At 44.0% G+C, this 19,640-nt stretch overlaps 1 protein-coding gene across 1 annotated transcript in view; it reads right to left on the bottom strand.

The window, feature by feature from the left end:
- Positions 1 to 19,105, bottom strand: part of LOC140454591 (probable G-protein coupled receptor 139) — a 94,138-nt gene extending 75,033 nt beyond the window's left edge. Inside the window, exon 1 of the mRNA XM_072549456.1 lies at positions 18,805 to 19,105. The gene's annotated coding sequence lies outside the window, so the exon portion shown is untranslated. The remainder of the gene's footprint in view (positions 1 to 18,804) is intronic.
- Between the last annotated feature and the right edge of the window lie 535 nt (positions 19,106 to 19,640).

Here is a 19,640-nt window from a genome sequence, read left to right as displayed (position 1 = left end):
CAGCAGGTTAGGGACAGGTGATGGCCCTATTAATATTATCAGCAGGTTAGGGACAGGCGATGGTCCTAGTGATATTATCAGCAGGTTAGGGACAGGCGATGGTCCTAGTGATATTATCAGCAGGTTAGGGACAGGAGATGGCCCGAGTGATATTATCAGCAGGTTAGGGACAGGCGATGGCCGGAGTGATATTATCAGCAGGTTAGGGACAGGCGATGGCCCGAGTGATATTATCAGCAGGTTAGGGACAGGCGATGGCCCGAGTGATATTATCAGCAGGTTAGGGACAGGTGATGGCCCTATTAATATTATCAGCAGGTTAGGGACAGGCGATGGCCTGAGTGATATTATCAGCAGGTTAGGGACAGGCGATGGCCTGAGTGATATTATCAGCAGGTTAGGGACAGGTGATGGCCCTATTAATATCATCAGCAGGTTAGGGACAGGCGATGGCCTGAGTGATATTATCAGCAGGTTAGGGACAGGCGATGGCCTGAGTGATATTATCAGCAGGTTAGGGACAGGTGATGGCCCTATTAATATTATCAGCAGGTTAGGGACAGGTGATGGCCCTATTAATATTATCAGCAGGTTAGGGACTGGCGATGGCCCTATTAATATTATCAGCAGGTTAGGGACAGGTGATGGCCCTATTAATATTATCAGCCGGTTAGGGACAGGCGATGGCCCTATTAATATTATCAGCAGGTTAGGGACAGGCGATGGCCCTATTAATATTATCAGCAGGTTAGGGACAGGCGATAGCCCTATTAATATTATCAGCAGGTTAGGGACAGGAGATGGCCCTATTAATATTATCAGCAGGTTAGTGACAGGCGATGGCCTGAGTGATATTATCAGCAGGTTAGGGACAGGAGATGGCCCTATTAATATTATCAGCAGGTTAGGGACAGGCGATGTCCCTATTAATATTATCAGCAGGTTAGGGACAGGAGATGGCCCTATTAATATTATCAGCAGGTTAGGGACAGGCGATGTCCCTATTAATATTATCAGCAGGTTAGGGACAGGCGATGTCCCTATTAATATTATCAGCAGGTTAGGGACAGGAGATGGCCCTATTAATATTATCAGCAGGTTAGGGACAGGAGATGGCCCTATTAATATTATCAGCAGGTTAGGGACAGGCGATGGTCCTATTAATATTATCAGCAGGTTAGGGACAGGCGATGGCCTGAGTGATATTATCAGCAGGTTAGGGACAGGCGATGGCCCTATTAATATTATCAGCAGGTTAGGGACAGGAGATGGCCCTATTAATATTATCAGCAGGTTAGGGACAGGCGATGGCCCTATTAATATTATCAGCAGGTTAGGGACAGGCGATGGCCTGAGTGATATTATCAGCAGGTTAGGGACAGGAGATGGCCCTATTAATATTATCAGCAGGTTAGGGACAGGAGATGGCCCTATTAATATTATCAGCAGGTTAGGGACAGGCGATGGTCCTATTAATATTATCAGCAGGTTAGGGACAGGCGATGGCCTGAGTGATATTATCAGCAGGTTAGGGACAGGCGATGGCCCTATTAATATTATCAGCAGGTTAGGGACAGGAGATGGCCCTATTAATATTATCAGCAGGTTAGGGACAGGCGATGGCCTGAGTGATATTATCAGCAGGTTAGGGACAGGAGATGTCCCTATTAATATTATCAGCAGGTTAGGGACCGGCGATGGCCTGAGTGATATTATCAGCAGGTTAGGGACAGGAGATGGCCCTATTAATATTATCAGCAGGTTAGGGACAGGCGATGGCCTGAGTGATATTATCAGCAGGTTAGGGACAGGCGATGGCCCTATTAATATTATCAGCAGGTTAGGGACAGGCGATGGCCTGAGTGATATTATCAGCAGGTTAGGGACAGGCGATGGCCCTATTAATATTATCAGCAGGTTAGGGACAGGCGATGGCCCTATTAATATTATCAGCAGGTTAGGGACAGGCGATGGCCTGAGTGATATTATCAGCAGGTTAGGGACAGGAGATGGCCCTATTAATATTATCAGCAGGTTAGGGACAGGCGATGGCCCTATTAATATTATCAGCAGGTTAGGGACAGGCGATGGTCCTATTAATATTATCAGCAGGTTAGGGACAGGCGATGGCCCTATTAATATTATCAGCAGGTTAGGGACAGGCGATGTCCCTATTAATATTATCAGCAGGTTAGGGACAGGCGATGGCCTGAGTGATATTATCAGCAGATTAGGGACAGGCGATGGCCCTATTAATATTATCAGCAGGTTAGGGACAGGCGATGGCCTGAGTGATATTATCAGCAGGTTAGGGACAGGAGATGGCCCTATTAATATTATCAGCAGGTTAGTGACAGGCGATGGTCCTAGTGATATTATCAGCAGGTTAGGGACAGGCGATGGTCCTAGTGATATTATCAGCACGTTAGGGACAGGAGATGGCCCGAGTGATATTATCAGCACGTTAGGGACAGGAGATGGCCCGAGTGATATTATCAGCAGGTTAGTGACAGGAGATGGCCCTATTAATATTATCAGCAGGTTCGGGACAAGCGATCGCCCTCGTGATATTATCAGCAGGTTAGGGACGGGCGATGGCCCTATTAATATTATCTGCAGGTTAGGGACAGGCGATGGCCCTATTAATATTATCAGCAGGTTAGGGACAAGCGATCGCCCTATTAATATTATCAGCAGGTTAGGGACAGGCGATGGCCCTATTAATATTATCAGCTGGTTAGGGACAGGCGATGGCCCTATTAATATTATCAGCAGGTTAGGGACAGGCGATGTCCCTATTAATATTATCAGCAGGTTAGGGACAGGCGATAGCCCTCATGATATTATCAGCAGGTTAGGGACAGGTGATGGCCCTATTAATATTATCAGCAGGTTATGGACAGGCGATGGTCCTATTGATATTATCAGCAGGTTAGGGACAGGCGATGGTCCTAGTGATATTATCAGCAGGTTAGGGACAGGCGATGGTCCTAGTGATATTATCAGCAGGTTAGGGACAGGTGATGGCCCTATTAATATTATCAGCAGGTTAGGGACAGGCGATGGTCCTAGTGATATTATCAGCAGGTTAGGGACAGGCGATGGTCCTAGTGATATTATCAGCAGGTTAGGGACAGGAGATGGCCCGAGTGATATTATCTGCAGGTTAGGGACAGGCGATGTCCCTATTAATATTATCAGCAGGTTAGGGACAGGCGATGGCCCTATTAATATTATCAGCAGGTTAGTGACAGGCGATGGTCCTAGTGATATTATCAGCAGGTTAGGGACAGGCGATGGTCCTAGTGATATTATCAGCAGGTTAGGGACAGGTGATGGCCCGAGTGATATTATCAGCAGGTTAGGGACAGGCGATGGTCCTAGTGATATTATCAGCACGTTAGGGACAGGAGATGGTCCGAGTGATATTATCAGCACGTTAGGGACAGGAGATGGCCCGAGTGATATTATCAGCACGTTAGGGACAGGAGATGGCCCGAGTGATATTATCAGCAGGTTAGGGACAGGAGATGGCCCTATTAATATTATCAGCAGGTTCGGGACAGATGATGGCCTTAGTGATATTATCTGCAGGTTAGGGACAGGCGATGTCCCTATTAATATTATCAGCAGGTTAGGGACAAGCGATCGCCCTCGTGATATTATCAGCAGGTTAGGGACAGGCGATGGCCCTATTAATATTATCTGCAGGTTAGGGACAGGCGATGGCCCTATTAATATTATCAGCAGGTTAGGGACAAGCGATGGCCTGAGTGATATTATCAGCAGGTTAGGGACAGGTGATCGCCCTCGTGATATTATCAGCAGGTTAGGGACAGGCGATGGCCCTATTAATATTATCAGCAGGTTAGGGACAGGCGATGGCCCGACTGGTATTAGCAATACACTATTAATCCAGAGTCCCAGGTAATATTCTGCAAATAATCCGGTAAACCCAATAGGTTCACTCGCATCCTTTCGGGTTAAGTAAATCTGCCATATGATGACCATATTCCATAAATGATTTTGTTTTAAAAAAACTAAGACTAAATATACTCTTCAGTCTAAAATCAAATAAATCTATAGCTAGCCTTTCCCATGGCCTGTCTGTAAATCTTGATAAAACCATTGGCTTGCAGGCATTTGGATGTGCACGGCTCACATTTGACTTGACAAAATGTATCCTGTATGTCTTTCGGAAAGCTAACTGGTGTGCTTTATGATTCCTAGATGTCATCCAAGGAGGTTGAGTTGGATTTCTCCTTGCATGACCTTGGTACAAGTATTCTATTCATTTCAATAAACAAGAAGAGTTTTCGACACTCTTCCACAATTGTCAAATGTTGTTTCTGCACATGGTAACTTTGCTGGATTATGTCATCATTGTAGAATCTCTATGTGTGGGATCAGGCCCTTTGGTCCAACGGGTCCACACCGACCCTCCGAATAGCATCCCACCGAGACTCACCCCTTTATTCCATCCCTGTAACCCTGCATTTCCCATGGCTAATCCACCTTACTTACACATCCCTGGATACTATCAGCAATTTGCCATAGCCAATCCACCTAACCTGCACATCTTTAGGAAGAACTGGCGCACCCAGACACAGGGAGAACGTGCAAACTCTACACAGTCACCCGAGGCTGGAATCAAACCCAGGTCTGTGGTGCTGTGAGGCAGCAGTGCTAACCATTGAGCCACCATTCAGCCTCTAATTCCCCTTGCAGACAGAGTTGTCTGGCCTTGTACAAGTCCCTATTAGATTGCTGAACTGCATAAATTTGTCTGAGCTTGCTCTGAATTTCCAGTAAGTGAGTTATAGGTTCTTCATAAATAAAGATATTCTTCCTCCTCTTGACCTGCTGCTGCTCTCCAGAGTGTATCTGCCATTACTTTTTATCTTGCTTGGAACAGTCATAACACATCAGCCAAAGCCTGAATCTTTGGATGTGCAGTCATCTTTGATATTTCTCTCAGTCCCAACAATATTACCAAAACCTTTGCTCCATCACAACTATTTCGACCCTGAGAGGTAGTTTGCAAATTCTTTGCTGTCCAATGGAGTTGCTACTAATGCTTCCTTCTCTAATGATTATGTACCTCTGTTAGCTGCAAGAGGATCAGGACTAGGAACTAAATATCCAAAGAGACATGTCCTGTCGAAAGGACAGGCAGATGGGCAGAGGGGATGGGGGTTGCCTTGTGAGTAAGAAATGAACTTAAACCAACAGCAAGAAGTGATGTAGAGCTGGAATCTGTGTGGGTAGAGTGAGGAACGGCAAAGGGATGAAGACTCTAATGGGAATGGTGTACAGGCCTCCTAGTAGCAGTCAGGTTGTGGGGAAGGAACTAAATCAGGAGATAGAAAAGGTATGGAAGAAAGGCACAACTACGATCATCCTGCAGCTGGACTGGAAAGGTCAGGCTGGGTGGATCTCAAGAAACGGAATTCATGAAATGTCTTCAAGATGTTTTTTGGAACAGCTTGTGATAAAACCCAGGGGAATAGGTGATTTGGAATGTTGTGAGCAGTTTCGGGCCCCGTACCTAAGGAAGGATGTGCTGGCATTGGGAGGTTCACAAGAATAATCCTGTGCATATGGGGCGTGCGGTATGGGGAGTGGTTGAGGACTTTGGTATTTACTCAATGGCGTTTGGAACAATAAGGAGGGGGGGAGGGGATCTGATTGAATGTTACAGAATACTCAGAGGCCTGCATACAGCGGAGGTGGAGAAGATGTTACCACTAGTAACGGAGACTAGGACCCGAGAGCAGAGCCTCAGAGTGAAGGGATGACCCTTTCGAACTGAGACACGGAGGAATTTCTTCAGCCAGACGGTGGGGTATCTGTGGAACTCATTGCAGCAGAGCGCTGTGGAGGTCAAGGCATTAGGTGTATTGAAGACAGAGAAAATAGGTTCTTGATTGGGAAGGAGATCAGGGGTTGCTGGGACAGGGCAGTTAAGAAACACATCAGCCATGGTCAAATGGTGGAGCAGATTTGATGGTCTGAATGGTCTAATTCTGTTCTGATATCTTGTAGTCTGTTCAGTCGCTGCCAAAGCTGTTGACATAAAATAAACAGGCTTGTGTTTGACTTGAATAAGGAATGCTTTTCATCCCAGGGATGGTGCAGCTGTGGCTGCAGTGTTGAACAAGCCTGGAATCTATCACATGAAAGCATCAGTAGAAAGTAGCTTCTCTTTCATCATTTTGGAAGCTGCAATCCTTTTCTGACTCCAAAGCTTTTATTCAAGAGCTCTCCATGGATTAAATAAGACTGGCTAATTTGGGGAAAAACTTGAATGATTGTGTGTAAGAAGTCTAGTTCATCATTTACGCACTTTCGAACCAAACAATCACTCTTGTCTTCCTTGGATCCACCATGAGGCCTTGCTCTTGGCCAATGTTTTTAATCATTCAGGGGATGAGGCCATCATTGGCCAACCTAAATGCCCAGAGGACAGTCAACCAAACTGCTTGGGTCTGGAGTTAGATGTCGGCGGTTTCCTTCCACAAAGACATTGGCAAAACAGATGAGTTTTTCCACAAATTGACATTGGATTCGAGGTCCTCATTCAGCTCTTAATTCCAGGTTTTTATTGAATTCAAATTCAATCACCAGCCGTAGGCAGGATTTCAACCTTAGTCCTCAGAACATTACACTAAATCTCAGGATTAACAGTCCAGCGGGTCACTGAATTAATAGTCCAATGAGTCACTGGATTAACAGTCCAGTGAGTCGCTAGTATAACAGTCCAGTGAGTCTCTAGTATAACAGTCCAGCGAGTCTCTATAATAACAGTCCAGTGGGTCTCTAGAATAACAGTCCAGTGAGTCTCTAGAATAAAAGTCCAGCGAGTCTCTAGAATAACAGTCCAGCGAGTCTCTATAATAACAGTCCAGCGAGTCTCTAGAATAACAGTCCAGCGAGTCTCTATAATAACAGTGCAGTGAGTCTCTATAATAACAGTGCAGTGAGTCTCTAGAATAACAGTCCAGCGAGTCTCTAGAATAACAGTCCAGTGGGTCTCTAGAATAACAGTCCAGCGAGTCTCTATAATAACAGTGCAGTGAGTCTCTAGATTAACAGTCCATTGAGTCTCTAGAATAACAGTCCAGTGAGTCACTGGATTAACAGTCCAGTGAGTCTCTAGATTAACAGTCCATTGAGTCTCTAGTATAACAGTCCAGTGAGTCTCTAGAATAACAGTCCAGCGAGTCTCTATAATAACAGTCCAGTGGGTCTCTAGAATAACAGTCCAGTGAGTCTCTAGAATAAAAGTCCAGCGAGTCTCTAGAATAACAGTCCAGTGGGTCTCTAGAATAACAGTCCAGCGAGTCTCTAGAATAACAGTCCAGCGAGTCTCTATAATAACAGTCCAGCGAGTCTCTAGAATAACAGTCCAGCGAGTCTCTAGATTAACAGTCCAGTGAGTCTCTAGAATAACAGTCCATTGAGTCTCTAGAATAACAGTCCATTGAGTCTCTAGAATAACAGTCCAGTGAGTCACTGGATTAACAGTCCAGTGAGTCTCTAGATTAACAGTCCATTGAGTCTCTAGTATAACAGTCCAGTGAGTCTCTAGAATAACAGTCCAGCGAGTCTCTATAATAACAGTCCAGTGGGTCTCTAGAATAACAGTCCAGTGAGTCTCTAGAATAAAAGTCCAGCGAGTCTCTAGAATAACAGTCCAGCGAGTCTCTATAATAACAGTCCAGCGAGTCTCTAGAATAACAGTCCAGCGAGTCTCTATAATAACAGTCCAGTGGGTCTCTAGAATAACAGTCCAGCGAGTCTCTAGAATAACAGTGCAGTGAGTCTCTAGAATAACAGTCCAGCGAGTCTCTAGAATAACAGTCCAGCGAGTCTCTATAATAACAGTCCAGTGAGTCTCTAGAATAACTGTCCAGCGAGTCTCTAGAATAACAGTCCAGTGAGTCTCTAGAATAAATGTCCAGCGAGTCTTTAGAATAACAGTCCAGCAAGTCTCTATAATAACAGTCCAGTGGGTCTCTAGAATAACAGTCCAGCGAGTCTCTAGAATAACAGTCCAGCGAGTCTCTAGAATAACAGTCCAGTGAGTCTCTAGAATAACAGTTCAGTGGGTCTCTAGAATAACAGTCCAGCGAGTCTCTATAATAACAGTCCAGTGAGTCTCTAGAATAACTGTCCAGCGAGTCTCTAGAATAACAGTCCAGCGAGTCTCTATAATAACAGTCCAGTGGGTCTCTAGAATAACAGTCCAGCGAGTCTCTAGAATAACAGTCCAGCGAGTCTCTAGAATAACAGTCCAGCGAGTCTCTAGAATAACAGTCCAGCGAGTCTCTAGAATAACAGTCCAGTGAGTCTCTAGAATAACTGTCCAGCGAGTCTTTAGAATAACAGTCCAGTGAGTCTCTAGAATAACAGTCCAGCAAGTCTCTAGATTAACAGTCCAGTGAGTAAGTGAATTAACAGTCCAGCAGGTCTCTGGAATAACAGTTGAACGAATCTCTAGATTAACAGTCCAGTGAGTCTCTAGAATAATCGTGCAGCCAGTCACTGGATTAACAGTCCAGCGAGTCACTGGATTAACAGTTCAACGAATCTCTAGAATAAAAATCCACTGAGTCTCTAGATTAACAGTCCAGTGAGTCTCTAGAATAACAGTCCAGCGGGTCACTGGATTAACAGCCCACTGAGTCTCTAGAATAACAGTTCAACAAATCTCTAGAATGAAAATCCACCGAGTCTCTAAAATAACTGTCCAGCGAGTCTCTAGATTAACAGTCCAGCGAGTCTCTAGAATAACAGTCCAGTGAGTCTCTAGATTAACAGTCCAGCAAGTCTCTAGATTAACAGTGCAGTGAGTCTCTAGATTAACAGTCCAGCGAATCTGTAGAATAATAGTCCAGGGAGTCTCTAGAATAACCGTCCAGTGAGTCACTGGATTAACAGTTCAACTAATCTCTAGATTAACATTCCAGCGAGTCTCTAGAATAACCGTCCAGTGTGTCTCTAGAATAACAGTCCAGCGAGTCTCTAGATTAACAGTCCAGTGAGTTTCTCGAATAACAGTCCAGTGCGTCTCTAGAATAACAGTCCAGCGAGTCACTGGAATAACAGTTCAACTAATCTCTAGATTAACAGTCCAGTGAGTCTCTAGAATAACCATCCAGTGAGTCTCTAGAATAACATTCCAGTGAGTCTCTAGAATAACAGTCCAGTGAGTCTGTAGAATAACAGTCCAGTGAGTCTCTAGAATAACAGTCCAGTGAGTTTCTAGAATAACAGTCCAGCGAGTCTCTAGAATAACAGTCCAGTGAGTCTGTAGAATAACAGTCCAGTGAGTCTCTAGAATAACAGTCCAGTGAGTCTCTAGAATAACAGTCCAGCGAGTTTCTAGAATAACAGTCCAATGAGTCTCTAGAATAACAGTCCAGTGAGTCTCTAGAATAACAGTCCAGTGAGTCTGTAGAATAACTGTCCAGTGAGTCACTGGATTAACAGTCCAGCGGGTCACTGGATTAACATTTCAGTGAGTCTCTAGATTAACAGTCCACTGAATCTCTAGAATAACATTCCAGTGAGTCTCTAGAATAACAGTCCAGCGAGTCTCTAGAATAACAGTCCAGTGAGTCTCTAGAATAACAGTCCAGTGAGTCTCTAGATTAACAGTCCAGCGAGTCTCTAGATTAACATTCCAGTGAGTCTCTAGATTAACAGTCCAGCGGGTCTCTAGATTAACACTCCACTGAAACTCTAGAATAACTGTCCAGCGAGTCTCTAGATTAACAGACCAGCGAGTCTCTAAAATAACAGTCCAGTGATTCTCGAGAATAACAGTCCAACGAGTCTCTAGATTAACAGTCCAGCGAGTCTCTAGATTAACAGTGCAGCGAGTATGTGGAATAACAGTCCAGTGAGTCTCTAGATTAACAGTCCACCGAGCCTCTAGAATAACAGTCCAGTGAGTCTCTAGATTAACAGGCCAGCGAATCTGTAGAATAACAGCCCAGGGAGTCTCTAGAATAACCGTCCAGTGAGTCACTGGATTAACAGTCCAGCGAGTCACTGGAATAACAGTTCAACTAATCTCTAGATTAACATTCCAGCGAGTCTCTAGAATAACCGTCCAGTGCGCCTCTAGAATAACAGTCCAGCGAGTCACTAGATTAACAGTCCAGCGAGTTTCTAGAATAACAGTGCAGTGCGTCTCTAGAATAACAGTCCAGCGAGTCTCTAGAATAACAGTCCAGCGAGTCACTGGAATAACAATTCAACTAATCTCTAGATTAACAGTCCAGTGAGTCTCTAGAATAACCATCCAGTGAGTCTCTAGAATAACTGTCCAGCGAGTCTCTAGAACAACAGTCCAGTGAGTCTGTAGAATAACAGTCCAGTGAGTCTCTAGAATAACAGTCGTGAGTTTCTAGAATAACAGTCCAGCGAGTCTCTAGACTAACATTCCAGCGAGTCTCTAGATTAACAGTCCACTGAATCTCTAGAATAACTGTCCAGCGTGTCTCTAGATTAACAGTCCACTGAATCTCTAGAATAACATTCCAGCGAGTCTCTAGAATAACAGTCCATTGAGTCTCTGGAATAACAGTCCAGTGAGTCTCTAGAATAACAGTCCAGTGAGTCTCTAGAATAACAGTCCAGTGAGTCTCTAGAATAACAGTCCAGTGAGTCTCTAGAATAACAGTCCAGTGAGTCTCTAGAATAACAGTCCAGCGAGTCTCTAGATTAACAGTCCAGTGAGTCTCTAGAATAACAGTCCATTGAGTCTCTAGAATAACAGTCCAGTGAGTCTCTAGAATAACAGTCCAGCGAGTCTCTAGATTAACAGTCCAGTGAGTCTCTAGAATAACAGTCCAGTGAGTCTCTAGAATAACAGTCCAGTGAGTCTCTAGAATAACAGTCCAGCGAGTCTCTAGATTAATAGTGCAGCGAGTCACTGGATTAACAGTCCAGTGAGTCTCTAGATTAACAGTCCAGTGAGTCTCTAGATTAACAGTCCAGCGAGTCTCTAGAATAACAGTCCAGTGAGTCTCTAGATTAACAGACCAATGAGTCACTGGATTAACAGTCCAGTGAGTCTCTAGATTAACAGTCCACCAAGTTTCTAGAATAACAGTCCAGCGAGTCTCTCGATTAACACTCCAGTGAGTCACTGGATTAACAGTCCAACGAGTCTCTGGTTTAACAGTCCAGCGAGTGTCTAGAATAACAGTCCAGCGAGTCACTAGAATAACAGTCCAGTGAGTCTCTAGATTAACAGTCCACCGAATCTCTAGATTAACAGTCCAACGAGCGTCTAGAATAATTGTCCAGCAAGTCTCTAGATTAAAAGTCCAGTGAGTCTCTAGAATAATAGTCCAACGAGGCTCTAGAATAACAGTCCAGCGAGTCTCTAGAATAACAGTCCAGCGAGTCTCTAGAATAACAGTCCAGCGAGTCTCTAGAATAACAGTCCAGCGAGTCTCTAGAATAACAGTCCAGCGAGTCTCTAGAATAACAGTCCAGCGAGTATCTGGATTAACAATCCAGTGAGTCACTGGATTAACTGTCCAATGAGTCTCTGGCCTATAAATTCAATGAGTCACTGGATTAACAATCCAGCTAGTTTCTTGGATTAACAATCCAGTGAGTCACTGGATTAACTGTCCAATGAGTCTCTGAATGACCAATCCAGCGAGTATCTTTATTCTCAGTCCAGCGAGTCTGTGGATTAACAGTTCAGCGATAATACCACCAGGCCAGAGCCTCCCTGAATTGCCCCAGAAAAGCAATCATGGTTCTAGGGAATTGGCATTTCCCAGCATTGGCAATACCGATATTTTATAATGCCTATGACATGTCCTTGATCATTTTGTCTTGTTCCATTTTCATTTTACCATGTTCTGTGGTAACCATCCATCTGCTAAATGGTTCCCTGTTCCCCTTCCACTCGAAGCATGGCCCTTTGGAAATTTGTGGTGCAGAATAGATCCGAAATGGTAAACATTGAAGGTGTTATAAATAGTCAGCACTTGTGACCCTTGGCCCAAGAGTATCTGTTAAAACCCACTGTTCACATCCAGTTTTGTGAAAACTTGCTTGTTGCCAATTCTGCCTTCAACAGACACCATAGGCTTCAAACTACTTTGTTCAACTGAGATCTGCACCCAGTCAGGTCTCCAGTTTTCTGGGGAACATTTACTAGCCTTTAGCATCATTTTTATCAGTTCTGTCACAGGCAAACTAACTCCACCTTCAATCACGCTATCTAACTGAGAATTTACTTTTCCCATCTACGGATGAGGAATTTTCCTCAGAGTCCAATAATATATGGGTTTGCACCTTCTTGCAGAGAAATGTGATACTCTCATAGAACATAGAACAATACAGCGCAGAACAGGCCCTTTGGCCCTTGATGTAGTGTCAACCTGTGAACTAATCTAAGCCTATCATAGAACATAGAACAATACAGCATAGAACAGGCCCTTCAGCCCACGATGTTGTGCCGAATATTTGTCCTAGCTTAAGCACCTATCCATGTACCTATCCAATTGCCGCTTAAAGGTCACCAATGATTCTGACTCTGCCACTCCCACAGGCAGCGCATTCCATGCCCCCACCACTCTCTGGGTAAAGAACCTACCCCTGACATCCCCCCTATACCTTCCACCCTTCACCTTAAATCTATGTCCCCTTGTAACACTCTGTTGTACCCAGGGAAAAAGTCTCTGACTGTCTATCTATCTATTCCTCTGATCATCTTATAAACCTCTATCAAGTCACCCCTCATCCTTCGCCGTTCCAATGAGAAAAGGCCTAGCACTCTCAACTTATCCTCGTACGATCTATTCTTCAATCCAGGCAACATCCTGGTAAATCTCCTCTGCACCCTCTCCAAAGCTTCCACATCTTTCCTAAAATGAGGTGACCAGAACTGCACACAGTACTCCAAATGTGGCCTCACCAAGGTCCTATCACCCTACACTGTCCCATCATCATCCATGTGCCTGTCCAAGGATTGTTTAAATGCCCCTAACGTGGCTGAGTTAACTACATTAGCAGACAGGGCATTCCACGCCCTTACCAGTCCTGGTGCTCTGAAAGCTAGTGCTTCCAATTAAACCTGTTGGACTATAACCTGGTATTGTGTGATTTTTAACTTATGCCTATGTCCAAGTCGTTTATAAAAATGACAAACAGCATTGGTCCCAAACAGATCCTTGTGGCACACTACTAGGAACCGGACTCCGGGCTGAATATTTTCCATCAAACACTTCTTACAGAAAGCCAGTTTCTAATTCAAACTGCTAAATCACCCTCAATTCTATGCCTCCACATTTTCTCCAGTAGCCTACCATGAGGAACCTTATCAAAGGCTTTCCTGAAGTCCATGTATACCGTGTCAACTGCCACATGCTTGGTCACCTTCTCAAAAAACCCAGTGAGGTTTGTGAGACAAGACCTGCCCTTGACGAATCCATATTGACTATTTCCAATCAAATTGCTGCTTGCTAGATAATTCTAAATCCTCTTTCTTATTATCCTTTCCAAAAGCATTTCCTGCCGCAGACGTAAGGCTCACTGGTCTATAATTACCTGGGTCATCTCTACTGCCCTTCTTGAACAAGGCCACAACATTTACAATCTTCCAATCCTCTGGTACTAAGCTTTTAGACAATGGCAACTCAAAGATCAACGTCAAAGACTCGGCCATCTCCTTACTAGCTTCCCAGAAAATTCTCAGAAAAATCCCATCTGGCCCAGGGGACTTATTTACTTTCACACCTTCTAGAATTGATAATACCTCCTCCTTACTAATCTCAATTCTTTCAAGTCTAATAGCCCATATCTCAGTCTTCTCCTCTATAATAGTCTCCTTTTCCTGAGTGATGAGAAATGTTCATTTAGCACCTCTTGAATCTTCACAGGATCCACGCACAACTTCCCTCTTCTGTCTTTGACAGGCCCTATTCCTACCCTAGTCGTCTTTTTATTCCTCACATATCTCTAGAAAGCTTTAAGGTTCTCCTTTATATCTGCTAATGACTGCTCATGTCCCCTCCTTGTTCTTGTTAACACTCTCTTTAAATCCTTTCTAGCTACTCTGTAACTCTCCATCGCCTCATCTAAACCATCTCGCCTCAATATCACATAAGCCTCCTTCTTCTGCTTAACAAGAGATACAATTTCTTTAGTAAACCATGGTTCCCTGACCTTATCAAACTGTTGCTTGCCTCAGGTTACCTTTACTCACTTCAGTTTATCAACACCCTTGAACAGCTTTGCAAATTTTTGTCAAAATTCTCTTCCGTATTTGTTCTGAAGAGCCGTATCCACTCTTTGTAAAGACGAATGCATGCTTTTCTGCTCAATAATGAGATATTCTGAATCCATCAAACATATGGTGTTTCATCCTTTGAGTCAGCTTTGTGGTAATTTGCCCACGTACTTGAAGATTAATGCCTCCTGAAGCTTCCATTTTGGTGTGGGCTGTTCTGATTCTGACAGACTCCAACTATGACAAGCTGGCTGCCAGCACTGAAGCAACTCTTCCTGGGTCACATTGAAATTCTGTTTCAAGGTTTGGTACCTCCAGTTGATGGCCCAGATACCGTTTTGACTCTCTTTGACTTCACCGAAAAAGCCTGTCTTCATGCTTTGCCTCTTTCTTTAAAGTCTTAACTTTTTTCCTTATTTTATGATTTTCATTTCTCTGTTAGTTTTCCTTTCACAGGACCTTTTGGACGCTTGTGAGGTCATGTCAGTTTACAACAATCTCTGAAGTTCTCCAATTGGCCACAGCTAGTGCACTTAGCTCCTCCTGGTGGACATTCTGGTTCAAGCCATGTCTTGTATAACCAAAGATAACTGATGATGTTTTCTCCTGCTCTTTCGGTGGGCTTTGAGGAGGGTAATGATGCCATCTATGGACTTACCCATCTGACCATATCAGGAAATTCCCCAAGTTTCCTCACAGTGCTGACTGACTATAGACCCTGTTTTCTGGTTATTTTTGGATTGGAGCAAGTTTAATAACTTCACATCCCTGATATCAACTACTACACAGTCTCTAAATAACTCCCCTTCAAAGCCCTCTCCTTATAATATCTGGCTAGATAATATAAAGCTATTTTAAAGAATACTATTAACTCTCTCAAATGCTGAAATTGCTGCTTAAATCGCACCCAATCTATCACAAAATTGTTTTTGGAGGGGCAAATGCAATGTGTTGAATGCTTTAATCAATGCACTGCTCTGTAGTGTTTTCTTTTACACGTTACCTTACCAGAACACTAACAGCTAATGGACCCACAGCATATCAAAACATTCGGACTTGGTGGTGCACACAATCTGAAGCCATTCTGTAGCACTGAAATTGCCACTTTCAGAGCTCCCACTCTGGCCTCATTGTGGTCTTGCCACATTATCAAATAGTTGAGGCAATGATAAAGTCTTTACAGGAGCTGCTATCCCTAATGACCTGGTGAGGACTTGGCTTTTTCCTTGTTACTGTTGAAGCATTCCACCTGTCTGTTTTTACTTCCCAGAGGATTGTTGGCTTGTGACTCGGCTTTGAAGCTTTCCAGTTTTTTTTTTCTCCTACCCATTAAAGTCTTCCTGCCTTACTGCAGTCACGGTTTTCTGAGGTCTTAGGAAATTCAGCATGTCCACACAGACCCTCACCAACCTTTACAGGTGCACCAGAGAAAGCATTCTATCTGAGTGCATAACGGCCTGATATGGCAACTGTTCTGCCCAGAACCATAAGAAACTACAGAAAGTTGTGTGCACAGCCCAGACCATCCCGGAAGCCAACCTCCCATCCAGTGACTCCATTTATACATCGCAATGTTGTGGAAAGGCCACCAACACCATCAAAGACCCCTCCAATCCCTGGTAATACCCTCTTCGAACCTATTCTGTCGAGCAGAAGATACAGAAGCTTGAACACACCCACCAACAGGTTCAAGAACAGCCTCTTCCCCGCTGTTACTAGACTGCTGAACGGACCTCTCAAACTTCAAATCAAATGTTGACATTGATTTGTGCACCTCCTGTGCAGTGTAACCTTGTAAGCCTCACTATGTCTAAGCAATCTGTGACCTGGATGTCCTTGTTTGCTACAATCTGCCTGTACTGCTCGCAAAACAAATCTTTTCACTGTACCCAGGTACATGTGACAACACCACATCAAATCCACTCAAGTCAAAGTCTTCTCCTTTTCTAGATTTCGTCTTTCCCCTCAATGTCTCCTGAGGTCTTGTCTTGCCACTGGACTCTTCCAGCATTTTACCCAGCAACACTTTTGAAACTATCAGAAGTCCTATTCCTGCCTCTGGAGTTTTCTTTTTTCAGCTATGTCTCTTGGTCTCTTTTAATGTCAGGTTTCTTCCTCTGGAGTTTTGTCCCCACCACTGCAACCATGCTCCACCTTGTACGATTACCCAACAGTGTGAACTGCACAACAACGTACTAGTCTGGGCTGCCTTAGGCTGTGGGTGTCTGCACATTCCCTATATCTCAGGCTGTTTCCATCTTACAATGAAATAAGCATCTTCAACATCTTTACTTCCTGTAATACATTTCAGTTTACATCTGTAGGTGACCAAATCCAGCTCTTCCTGACCTCAGTTGTGTAATCAGCTTTATCATCATGACTTACTCATTCAACAACAGCCTACAAATCTACAGCAATGACCTTGACTCTTGAAATGAGAGTTGGTGTGGTGCTCAAGTCCTGGGTTCAAGTCCCTCTTGCTCCAGAAGTGTTTCATCACTATCTTTGAGCAGGTTGATTGATTTAAAGCTAGTTGGGATTGCCCTCTTAGGTTTATATGGAGCAGCCTTAATTATAAGGTGTGGCCTCCCAAGGTGCAGTTAGGAAGACCCGTATCTGAGGTATTTTTGTTGGAATTAAATGGGGGTCCAATCAGTTATTGGACCATCCCAGTACCTTAAATACAGTAAATGTAAATATGATCTGGCACAAGTAAGCGATGACTTTGGTTTGTTTGTTGGATAGAGTCAAACTCCAATGTTAGTTTCTCTTCGTCGTATGTTGCTGTATAGAACTGAACTGCTTTAGTAACTGTGCATGTACATACAGTCATTTCTTCTATAATGTGATAATCTCATTCCTGTGAGATCCTCCGCTATACAAAAATACAACTAACACTTAGAGTGTTGGTAATCTCATCACGGTATAGCCAACATACGTTTTACAAGCTCGCATTTTAGAAACAGCGTTCCCTGTTCACCAATGACATTACAGCCAATTCACGTTAACAAAAGATACTTTATAGCAGAACTGACTGTACATTTTTTATGAGTAAAGTTTATTTTTGGAAATAAAAAATGCGGCCTCCCAAGCTGTTCAGGTGAAAGGTTATTAGGAGTGAGCAACAAATGCTGGACTCATCAGTAACACCAACTCCCACCAACAAATCATGGAAACAAAATGTGGAATGCCTTAAAAGCACCGTGATCATTTTAGCAGGGGCAAAACTGAATGAAATAATATTTTAAAGAAAGCATGTTTCTGCCAATGTATCGATGGTTGAAAATGTGGAGAATGAGGGTGGAAATGTACCACTCAGGAGTTAAAATCTCAGCTCTTGTGAGGAACTCTCACAACAGTTTGAGTAATTAGTTTCAGCAAAGTAACAGAGCCAGTGACTTAGCATCTCAAAGGGCATGGAACTGCCAGAGAACTGGTGGATGCTGAAACAAGCTGCAGCTCTAACAAAGAGACATCTCGACTTGAAAGCTAGTGTGCTTCCACTTAAATCTGTTGAACTATAACCTGGCGTTGTGTGATTTTTAACTTTAGACTTGAAATGTTAGCTTGCTCTCTCTCTCTCCATGGGTGCTACCTGACCCACTGTGATCTCCAGCATTTGTTGTTTTCAGTACAGATTCCAGCATCTGCAGTAATTTGCTCCTATATAGGGTTTTGAGGGATATGGGCCAAATGGGGTTAGATTACTTTTGGATATTTGGTCAACATAGATGAGTTGGATCGGCGGGTCTGTTTCTGTGCTCTACAGTTCTATGACTCCATGTATAAATCAGGAGAAATCAAGTCCACTGGACAGCAGAACTACTTCCAAATCATGTTGACAATCTCACATTAAAAACGGGCTTTAATACAAAAGGGGACAGTTACATATCCATTTTTTTGTTGCCTTTGGTTAAACAATGCTGTGGGTCCTCTGGGTCCATTTTGATGGGGGGGTTTAGGGGTGAGCTGCGGGCTGACTTATTCAGGATCCAAGACAACAAGATGTTCCTTTGACAGGGAGCCAGAGTCAGCAGGAACACAATCAGGCACCAGTCTCAGACTGGGGTGGGGAAATCTCACCGTCCAGGCTAACACCTTCCTGTCAGTGTGTAGCCGCTTCACCGGGAACATACAGCGAGGGCAGCCAGGTGAGCTAGTCCACTCGGAATGGGGATCAGGGAAGTTCCTGGCCCATGTGGAATCCTCGGCGGCTTTAGACTCACCCTCTCACTCCTCAAGTGTGGAAAAGTGCGGGATAGAGCTGCCTGGTGTGAGAGAGGGAGCCTCCTCTCTCTCTCACACACACAGAGATAAATCCTGATTCTCAGACACGCACCAGAAAAAGAACAAAAACACCCCCAAACCTCACTCAACCAGCATGGAAATCGCCCCCACTCACACCCTGACACCCTTAAAACCCCTTCTGCCAAATCGTCAACTTTCATTCATTTTCAGCCCACAAGTTAAGATTTTTTTTAAAAAATCGAATTTCAATCTCACCGAAGCAACCAACTTCTATCAAAGGGGTCTCTTACCTGTTTCCGAGTTGATGCAGCGTGATCTTCCCGGGAGAGGATTACTGATAATCCCCTCTCTCTCTGGCTTTCTCGAAGTGACAGCTCCCAGTGTGAGTCCCCTGCGCCTCCCTTCCCTTCTGCCGCTCGCTCAGTCTCTCTCTCTCTCTCTCCAGTCACAAGGCGATTGAAGGAACACATCCGACCCTGAGCCCCCATCCTGGCAGAGCCGGAAAGTGGGCGGTTAAACAAAGGCAGAACATGCTGCAGCAACTTGCAGCATCGCTACACACACACAGAGGGAGAGGGAGAGAGTGTCTGTGTGTGTAAATGCTCTGGGACACCAATCTCCATAACACACACCAAACATTGGGAGCACTTTCAGAAACCGCAGATCAGAAGTGCTGAAGGTATTTTCTCTCTCTCCCAAAATAAAAAAAAATGTTATTGAATGTATTTTCCAGCAAACTATGTTTTTTGCATTTCCAATTAAGTTCAGAGAGTAATTTTAACTGTGCAGCACTGGTATAAAATATTGAACTGTCCATTTCCTGATGGTTCAATTTTCCTTTCTGACTAAGTAATTGGAAAAAGGGGAATCAGACAGATGTATAATCACTGGTGATTTGCCTAGGGCTTTTCCCCAGGGTAGGGAAGAATAAAGCTAAAGGCTTTAAGGTGAAAGGGGGAAAGATTTAAAAGGGACCAATGGGGCAACTTTTTCACACAGAGGGTGGTGTGTGTATGGAATGAGCTGCCAGAGGAAGTGGTGAGCCTGGTACAATTACAGCATTTAAAAGGCATCTGGATGGGTCTATGAATAAGAAGGGTTTGGAGGGACATGGGCCAAATGCTGG

Source organism: Chiloscyllium punctatum, chromosome 3 (assembly GCF_047496795.1).
Source record: "Chiloscyllium punctatum isolate Juve2018m chromosome 3, sChiPun1.3, whole genome shotgun sequence".
Lineage (NCBI taxonomy): Eukaryota > Metazoa > Chordata > Chondrichthyes > Orectolobiformes > Hemiscylliidae > Chiloscyllium > Chiloscyllium punctatum.
Note: the sequence above shows the minus strand (reverse complement) of the source record. Positions and strands in the feature narration are given on the sequence as shown.